General features: G+C 36.5%; 1 long non-coding RNA gene across 1 annotated transcript; it reads right to left on the minus strand.

Moving 5' to 3' along the window:
- Positions 6,522 to 7,214, minus strand: LOC104758721. Its single transcript, XR_762764.2, has 2 exons — positions 7,020 to 7,214; positions 6,522 to 6,783 (listed from the first exon to the last, which is right to left on the minus strand). It is a non-coding gene; the product is annotated as an uncharacterized LOC104758721 (long non-coding RNA).

Consider the following 10,552-nt stretch of genomic DNA (forward strand, 5'->3'; position numbering starts at 1 on the left):
TTTAGTACTTGTTGCTTTGTGTTAGGTAAACACTTAATTTGAAAATTTAAACCATTTACCAATATCTTTAACACATAAGTTCTTTCTTATAAACCATTTACCACTCTTTAACACACAAAAGTAAATTACACAAGTTCTTTCTTATAAACCATAAACCCTTTAGCAATCTCTTTAATCGTCCTATTAACACAAGAAGTTCTTTCTCACGATATGGATTCAGACGACTTTATGAATCCATATCTTCCCTTCTCTAGCTATATGAACCTGTTACACAGCCAACTTGATAACCAAAACCTCGAATACACTCCTCTTGATAGTCCATGTTCTGAAACTCCATCTGAACCCCCATCCGAACCTCCATCCCCTCAAGAAAACCGCAAGTCAAGGCATGCACGGTTAGCAACGGATGATATCATGTTGGTCAGCGCTTGGCTCAACACTAGCAAGGATCCGATTACTTCCAACCAGCAAAGACTTGCATCCTTTTGGGGAAGGATTGCAAAATACTTTGCATCCTGTCCGAATGTTGTTGGTCGGCCAAAGAGAGAGACGAGTCACTGTAAGCAGAGGTGAGGGAGGATAAACGACTTGGTGTGCAAGTTTGTTGGATGTTATGAGGCTGCGACTAGGGAGAAGTCTAGTGGACAGAATGAAGATGATGTGATGAAGTTAGCACATTAGATATACTTTAATGATCATGGACAAAATTTTACCTTGGAGCATGCATGGTGAGACTTAAGATACAATCAAAAATGGTGTGCTTCCACATCTATTAAAGGTAATAGAGTGAAAAGTGGAAGAGTGAGTATTGATGGGTCTGAAAAGGATGCACACCATCTGATTGATGTGGATGAACCATTGCCCCGTCCTCCTGGTGTTAAGGCTGCCAAGGGGAAGTCCAAAAAAAGCTCTAACACCCAACTGATTGATGTGGAGGAAGATGGAAAAGCTTACTTGGAGTTTCAGTTGGAGTGTGTGTCGAGGATGTATGAGATGAAGCAGAAGGACTTCGAATTGAAAGAAAAGAAGTTTGCTATGAAAAAGGAGCATATGAAGCATGTGATGCTTGAAAATCTGATTGCCAAGAAGGATTCACTAATTGAATCAGAAAAAACTCTTAAGGATAAGCTAATTGATGACATGATATCATCAGCTTGAATGTTAAAGGATGCAGTGTTTTATCATTGTAGGATGATTCCTTGTAGTTTTTTGTTTTAACTATGTTTTAACTATGTTTTAACTATGTTTTTGTTTCAGTTTGTTTGTGTTTATGTTTGTGTATTTGGATGCTTTATTAATCGGTTGGTTTTGTTATTAATCAGTTGGTTTTAGTTGGTTTTGTTATTAATCAGTTGGTTTTGGTTGGTTTTGTAATTAATCAGTTGGTTATGGTAATTGGTTTGTCATTGTAATGCAGGTCGACAAGAGGCAAGTCACTCTTACCCGTGACACCAAAAGAAGCCGTGTTTGTACAAGTACACCAAAAGCCACTCTTACCCGTGTTTGTACTATAATTTTGTATTTTTGTACTTCTACCACATGTTTGTCTATCATTTTAGACCACATATTGTATCCAATGTTTGTGTACCACAAAATTATAGTTTTACTTTGACCATAAAATTTTCTATATGTCCAATGCAAGCACAGAAAATATTCACACCAACCTGATTACCAACACTACTCCTTCTCAAAATTTTAAACACCAAAGTACCTTTCCTTTATTATCCTTCTCTAAAAATGGCTTCTTCTTCCCAAAATGATGTTGATGACATACTTGATGAATGTTTTAATCAAACATGAGATCAAATCACCAATCATGTATGGCAAAATCTTCTTATTCCACCAATCCAAAGTCAACCACCACCTAAACCAAAAAAAAAGCGAATTCACATTGAAAGAAATCAAGAAGTTGGTCATGACCACTTGTGGAATGATTATTTCAGTGAGGATGCTACTTACCCTCCCAACATTTTCCGTCGCCGTTTTAGAATGAACAAGCCATTTTTCATTCGTATTGTGGATAAGCTCGCAAATGAAGTTCCTTATTTTCAACAAAGAAGAGATGCTACCGGAAGGTTGGGTCTGTCTACATTGCAAAAGTGTACAGCAGCAATTTGTATGATGGCATATGGTTCTGCAGCTGATGCGTTTGACGAATACCTCCGACTTTCTGAAACCGTGGCGCTATCATGCTTGGACAATTTTACAGATTCAGTCGTAAATTTATTTGGAGATGAGTACTTAAGAAGACCCACACCAGCAGATCTTCAACAACTACTCGACAGTGGCGAATTTCGCGGATTTCCCGGCATGATAGGAAGCATCGATTGTATGCATTGGGAGTGGAAGAATTGTCCCACCGCATGGAAAGGTCAATACACTCGCGGATCTGGAAAGCCCACAATCGTTTTAGAGGCGGTGGCTTCGTATGATCTCTGGATCTGGCATGCTTTCTTTGGACTACCAGGTACATTAAACGATATTAATATTCTTGACCGATCTCCAGTCTTTGATGATATTTTGCATGGTCAAGCTCCTAAAGTTAAATACAATGTCAACGGACATGAGTATAAATTGGGTTACTATCTGACGGATGGTATTTATCCAAAATGGTCTACTTTTATCCAATCTATTCCACTGCTACAAACTCCAAAAGCCTCTTTATTTGCGAGACAACAAGAAGATGTGTGTAAAGATGTAGAGCGTGCTTTTGGAGTTTTGCAGGCTCAATTTGCCATAGTCAAAAACCCGGCTCTTTTATAAAATAAGGTAAAAATTGGGAAAATAATGAGAGCGAGTATCATATTGTACAATATGATAGTAGAGGACGAACGAGATGGGTACACTCTGTTTGATGAAACTGAATTCGCACAAATGGATTCAAGTAGAGCTTTAGAAGTTGACTACACGCTTCCAACACCCAGGCCTTCATGTGTCGCTACTATGCTCAAGCTTCGAAAGGATGTTCGTGATCGAGAAAAACAGAAACGCTTGCAAGATGATTTGGTTGAGAATATTTGGGCAAAATTTGGAGCAAATTAATCATTTTCTCTATTTATGAATTATACTTCTATTGTAATATGTATTAATATTTTTATTATGTTTTGTATGTTTGAAAATTAATTAAAATGAAATATTTTCTAATTTTATAAAATCTTAAATGTTTACACATTTATACCACTTCTATTCTATTTAAAATTTTTAAATTAAAAAAAATAATATTTTTAAAAGTAAGAGACTCAAAATTAGAACCTACCAATAAAAGATCATTGGTTCTTACATTCAAAATAATACATAATTAATTCATAAAAAATTTAACAACCCCCTTATAAGAGAGACTATGGATAATTATGCTCTGAGGTTCATTCTTAAAGACAAGCTCGTAGATAAATTTAGTAAACTAGTTTAATCTGCAAAGTTAATACTTAATATTTATTCTATCTATCGATGGATCACACCATGACATTATGAAACGTCCTATCCGATTGGTCAACTAGATACCAATTCGGTCAGACCAAAGGTAAGATAAGATTCTTTGGAACATTAAAACATTTTTATAGGGTCAACTATAAAATTAAGCACTCATTTCCATTTTTGTCTAAACTCATTTACCACAAAATTTTCTCATTTTCTTTTCTATAGTATCATAGTCATTAAAGAAAAATCTTAAAATTTGTACGAAAGTGAATATCATTGTCTAGATTTCAAGATTTCAAATCGCTAATTGCACTAGTTCACTGTCGGAATTGCAACTATCTGCTAGATTCACTTGTGTCTTCATTAGCCTCTTTCTCGTTTTTAAAAAGCAAACTCAAATCTCATATTTCAAATAAAACATGTATCTACAATCAAATTCGATAGTATAAACTTCACTGGTACCACATTAAATGCATATTGATTGGAAGTTTAGAATATATCCATGAAATTACACGGTTCCTATTTAAGCGTTACACTACGTATTAACATTCATAAACGAAAACTTTTTTAAAAGGAGATTTTACCGGGAAAGGTTTGTGTGTATCACCAAAAATTGTGAAATTCTTTTTTACACCCATATGTATGTCCCATTGTTTCTTAAACTTTTGACCTACTAATTATTAATTCTTTAGTTGCTGCATCGGCCAAACAAACAATAAAATTCATTTAAATTTCACACAAAAAAAAAAAACAATAAGTAGTGGCTGCAGACAACAAGAAGACTGGGGTACAACCCGTTTGTATTTCATACTTGGGAAGCTTTATCGGCTTGGATGGGTATGTCAGATGCTACTTCTAAGCAAACTCTTAGGAGACTGATCGCACAAGTAGTCATCTATTATTTTCCGACTAATGTTCTGGTCGGAATTCGATATGTTTTCTTGTAGTGTATGCTATTTGGCTGGAAAGGAACAATCGATTTCATAACAATATTACAACTCCACCGCATGTATTGTTCAAGAGACTGGACAGGCAGATTAGGGATGCAATTCTCACAAAGAGCCACAGGAAAAATTTCAAGAATTTGATGCGTGAATAGTTAAGAATATGTTTAGGGTCTTTTCCCCTATTTCATTATCTATCTAAGACCTATAGGTCTTGTTTTTGACTTTTTTTGGCAAAATTCTATCTTCCGGTAACAAAGCTATTGTATCTTGTACAATCCAATTTCACTAATAAAAATTCACATATTTTCAACAAAAAAAAAAAGCAAATTTAATTTAAAAAATTTTACGGATTTTTTTTTTTTTTACTTTCTAGTACTAAAAAAAAGGTAAGATCAATCTCGATATTAAAAAAAAAAAATTGCAAAACAAATTCCTTTATCACTTAGAAAAACCGCAAACGAGAACCGAAAACTTATGTTTAAACTAAGATGATTTTGTCGACATTTAGCAAACAAAGACGGTTCTGTCGGTAATATATTCTGACTTATGTTTAAACTTCTTTTGTCATAATCAACCACAAAATTATGAGTCCAATAGTAAGAAAAAAGTACGACAGGTGGAATTTTATGTCGCAGACATATACGATATGCCTTTGAAAGCAGTGAAGTACGAATATTAATTATTCATACAAAAAGGAATTCGAATATGATAATACTGTATAAAGGTCAGCCAATCTTCTAAAGTAATCATATTCTTCAATATACGGTTGTGGTCAAATTTCCAATAATGTTTTTTGCCTGATGCACTAAACTAAAACCATGCATAGATAAGACTATTCTGGTTGAGTAAAAGATAAAAGATAAGACTATTCTAATAATATTGCAAAAAGTCTATGCACACATATCTATCGCACTACACATGTCTATAAATACCTTCATCATGAGTAAGAACTTTGCCACAACAAGATCACAAAACAATATGAGAGGTACAATGTGGCCACAACTCATTTACTATGTGGCCACATGGATATGGGTCTTTGTTTACGGCCCATTTGAATACCCGAAGAGAGGGTCTATCCGTGGACTGCACCTCTCCCAGGGATTAGTCTCGGGTCCCTCCATAGGCCTGGGGATTTACCCTGAATTATCAAAAAAAAAAAAAAAAAAAATAAAAAAAGATNAATTGATGATGATGGGAGTCATCACACCAATTGTATCATGGAGTCTTGCATGGAAAAATAGAGAATGAGGATGAGCCAAGGATGACTTGCCGATTTTTATCAACAAATCTTAACTGATTATGGTGGTCCGGCAAGTTGACTTTGGCTCTGTTTCCTTCTCTTCTTTTCGATGTCAAACTTCAGATATATATTTGTATCATCATATATGGTCATTGGTAAGGTACTGTAATATCATTAAGATGCATTTTTTTCCAAATATATTTTGGTGAATGCTAATTATTGGCATTTGCTTCGGTATATTATTTGAAGTTTTTAACAACTAGTTGTTTTTTGTTTACAGATNAAAAAAAAAAAAAAAAAAAAAAAAAAAAAAAAAACTTTGATCGATGATAAAGCCCATTTTCCTTTTTAGACCAAACAAATCAAGAGAATCTTCCTTGCGTTTCAAATTCTTTGCCAAAAGATGGAAAGTTAACAAGCTAGTGTGCTAAATGTTTTTACAGGTTAGACAGATCAAAACAAGCAACATGGGAGGAGAGAAGCGAAGGCTATGAAATGGTGTTTGAGGGAGATCTAACTAAAAGTACCACGAGTGAAAGAGAGAGCAAGGTCTTCATGGCAGGGGGAAGTCCTTGTGGTTATGATGAAATCCAAAAGCAACACGGATATAAATGTTACACTGAGGACAAGAGAAGCAAGTACGATGTAATAGACAAGTGTCAAGAGAAACGGAGAGGAGTTACTATGTTCGGGTGAGTAAGGAGAAGAACTCACAAAGAGAAAAGAAAGAGACTAGTTCACACATAGCTATTACAACTAAAGGATTCATCAGATCATAAAGCACTAATTCACTCTTCTGATAGCTATTCCTACAAGGAATTTCGCAAGTACCCTTTTTGGTAGTTTCTCTCTTCCTCTTATTCGGTGACACAACCTTTTTCACCGAATAAGCTGACCAATTGGGAGAAGAGAACACAGCAAAAGTAGAGAGATAGACTACTTCAGAGTAGATATCTACAGTCAGGGATTACAGCACCGATCAGAAAACTTCGTTGAGAAGTCATATAGTTTTACAGAATTTTATCAACAATCAAAAGGAAGGATTAAAGATTAGTATTTAGTTCGCCGGTATGCGCCGTGTTTGACTTTGACGGATACGCTTCTTGTAGAGAACACGGAACCCACACTCTTTGCATTTGAACACATCTCCACGCTTCAAAGTGTTCTCTTGACCACAGTCTTACAAACCAAAATGATTCAGACAAACAAGTTAATGTCTGAGGCTGCTTGGCAGAAAGCTTGATTTAAGCAAAAAGCCTCAAAAATACCGCAAGTCAAATAGATCAAACAGAGTCTGATTGGTTCATGCATGCCTAAAGGATTAGGGTTGAAAGAGTTCCAAGAAAACCCTGCCCAATTTTAAAACCAAAAATTGGAAGAAATTTTCGAGAGGAAGAAGATGGTTAGAGCATTACCTCCGCAGACGTAAGTAACAACAGGTTCTTCTGGCTTTGATTCCATGATTTTTCGTGATTAAGAGAGCACACAAGCGAAGAAGTGACAAGAACGAGGAGGAAATGAAAGACGCTAGGGTTTTATGCAGAAGCCTACACTTAATGGGTAAGGGCTTTCATATAAACAAGTTAAATATGGGCTTACACTAAACATTCATAAATTTCGGATCTTAGCATTTCCAACTGATTTCTATATTTGACTATACTCTTTGAAGAGTAAAATCTATTCCAACCCATTTCTATATCCACCTCTAAAATAAATATTGTTATTTTTGTCTTTATAATAGATTTAAACTATTTTATATGCAAAATAGTCTCTAAATTTTTTTTTATATATCTATCATTAAAATAAATAAAATAAATATTTTTAATTATTAACAATATCAAATAATTTTTGAAATTATTAATGTAATAATGTTTTTGTAAAATTTGAAGTAAATGGGTTAATTTGTAAAGTTTATAAATAAAAGGTTTCAATACTAAAATAAAACATAATCTATTTGGAATATTTTTTAGAGAAAAAAAAGAATTACATTGGAGTAGAAGTCACCTTTATAAAAGAGTTCTTCTATTTTAGAGGCAAATATGAAATTACATTGGAGATAGTCTTAGACTATATGTACAATGGTTTTATTTTTCCAACAGATCTCTTATTATCTTTTTACATTCCGCATCATTTTCTATATTTTACAGAAATTATCTAAGAAAACTTTAAAACATAGGAGAAAATCGTAAAGTTTCACAATTTTGAGATCTATTTGTACAATAAAAAGGAAAAAAATTGGGGCCTAATATTATAACTGGACCTAAATTCCATGCTGCCATGCTCTTCCCACTATATATTATTTCAACATCCACTATTTTTCATTTTACATTAGTTTCGTTTACTGAAATTCAACACTTTACCACACCCCTTTAATTCATATTTTATATTTTTAGTTTTTTTATATATTTTTTGCGATTACATATTAACAATAATTATTTATTGAAATTAAGTTAAATAACTTTTTTATTTTCCTTATTTTATACTAGTGTTCTTAATTGTTGGAATTTGGATAGTTAAATTAGTAAAACATGTGTTCAAAAGATGATTGCTGAGATTTATTTCAGAAAAATTTATGAAAGATTTTAGAAGCTGTGACTTGTGAGAGAGTTTAAAGAGAGTAAAAAACTTATTTGCTAAAAAAATAACACATTCATTCAAAGGTTCTGTTCCAAGAATGAGTAGGACGATGAGGGTTGGGAATAATTACAGAGTTTACAACGTGAAGTAGTAGATATATAACTGGATATACAATCTCATTAGTTTAAGAGAAAACGTAGCGCAACATCTCATCTCAATTTTTAACTTAGTTGACACTGGTTTACACACACCGGTTTGGTTCTCATCACTCGTCCCTGAAAAGAATTGCCTTATATATTCTCAAAGTTCACGAATAGCTCAATAAGTATTTTTGCATCTAGTTTTTTGCTCCCATGTAGAGCCAATGTCTCGGGCACTCAACGGTGTGTAGATTGTTCAATTAAAACCACTCTATAATTTAATTAATCTCCGGGATTTAACACCAAACGGAATACATGTTTTATCCTATCCACAAACTTTTTTAGCAAAATAAAAGTCAAAAAAGGGAAAAAAAAAAAAAAAACATACTTAAAGGAGAAAAACTTTTTTAACATGCGTTTGTTTTTGACAAAGGTAAGCTAGTATTAAGATCCTTTCTTCGACTGAAACTGATGTGACCCGAAGACACGGTCATGGTACGGTCGCGGCACGGACGCGGCTTGAGCTCTCGGTTAACTTTCAGTCGGTGAAACTTTCCTCGGCCAAGGTTCTAGGCTTCGGATCTAGGAGAGAATCAAACGAGGGAAGCGGAGTTTGAAGGAATTCAAACGAGCCGTTCGGGAGATACGTCGAGAAGCCACGAACGGTTCAATCGGACAGTACGGATGCGGAACGAGCGGGTGGACGTCTACGAGAGGAAACGATGGTGGGGATGATTTGAGGTGATTCGTGGGGAACTCGAGAACTGATGAAAGAGGACTCGAGTTTAAGAAGAGGACAGATGGAAACGAAGTGAGGGGAAATACGGATGGATCGAGTGACGACACAAGAGGTTTGGCTCTCCTCTTGATACGGTCTCTAACAAGGTCGAACCCGGTTCGAGGCTTGTTAGGGTTTTCTCAAGGTTCAATCCCGGATTGAAGAAAGAGAAGAGTGAGACAAGTTTCAAGAATCTCTCTTGAGGAAAAGTTTTATTTTCATACAAGTCTAAAGAGGAACAAGGCTAAGAGAGAGTTTAAATACATTAGGTCAAGTGAGGACTTAGGGACACGCGGACTCTTAATGGTCCGCACAATCGTCCTTAGACGTGTTTCCCTTGTAAATGGAACACGTCGCCTCTGTTGACTTTCAACGCTAAGCTCTCAACGTTCAAAATCTAAAGGATCAAAGGAGAATATTCTCAAAGTTTCAAATTAAAACCAAAAACTAAGAGGGAAAGAGATAACCGCCTTGGCCTTGCGCGTGAAGCAACTTAGTCTTTAGGCGTTTTGCGTTTAGCTTCATGCCTCGTTAAAACCTTCTCCGGTAAACCCATTGGGACAAACCCGGAGTGAGGGAAAAGAGTACACTTCCTTGCTTAACGACTTGACCGTCTTCACTCTTGGGTAAGAGTGAAGACTAAGCGGACTGAGCCTTTGGAGTCTTCGTGGGGTGGCTGGTGTTCGACGTAGGTTCGGACAAATAGGTTGAGCCGCTGTTTGGCCGCCTTTGCTGAGCTCTTGGAACGTGTGGTGGCTCCGGGAAGGATCGTTGGAGCCTTGGCCGCGTCTGACGAGGTTGCCCTGGTCGTGTCCGATGCGTCTTGGTCTTCTTGGCCGAGGTCGTGTCCTGCGATCACATCATTCCCTCCCCCTTGAAAAGGTTTTGTCCCCAAAACATCTTCGTCTTCACCTACATTAAACGGAACGAGGTCAGCGACATTGAATGAGGTGGACGTACCAAACTCACCTGGAAGCTCGAGTCAGTAGGCGTTGTCGTTGATCTTCTCGATGACTCGGAATGGGCCATCTCCTCAAGGGCTAAGCTTGTCCTTGCGTTTCTGCTGGAACATCTCCGGCCTTAAGTGTAACCAGACCCAATCACCAGGCTTGAACAGCATCGGTTTACGTCCTCGGTTGAGAAAGCGTGCATACTGCTCGTTCCTTCGCTCTATGTTGGCTCGGACCTCCTCGTGCAAAGCCTTGGCCATTTCTGCTCGTGCGACTCCATCTTGATTCTCGGCTTCATTCGGTGGTATAGGGAGGAGATCCAGGGGCGTCAGAGGCTTGAACCCGTATGCGACCTCGAATGGCGACCTTTTCGTAGCTGAATGCACCGCTTGGTTGTATGCAAACTCGAGCCAGGAGCCTTTGTTGCTGGCGATAGCTGTGCGGAGTAAGGCGCCTATTGATCTATTGACGACCTCCGTTTGGCCATCGGTCTGAGGGTGAGC

The sequence above is a fragment of the Camelina sativa genome, chromosome 17, assembly GCF_000633955.1.
Source record: "Camelina sativa cultivar DH55 chromosome 17, Cs, whole genome shotgun sequence".
NCBI classification, from domain to species: domain Eukaryota; kingdom Viridiplantae; phylum Streptophyta; class Magnoliopsida; order Brassicales; family Brassicaceae; genus Camelina; species Camelina sativa.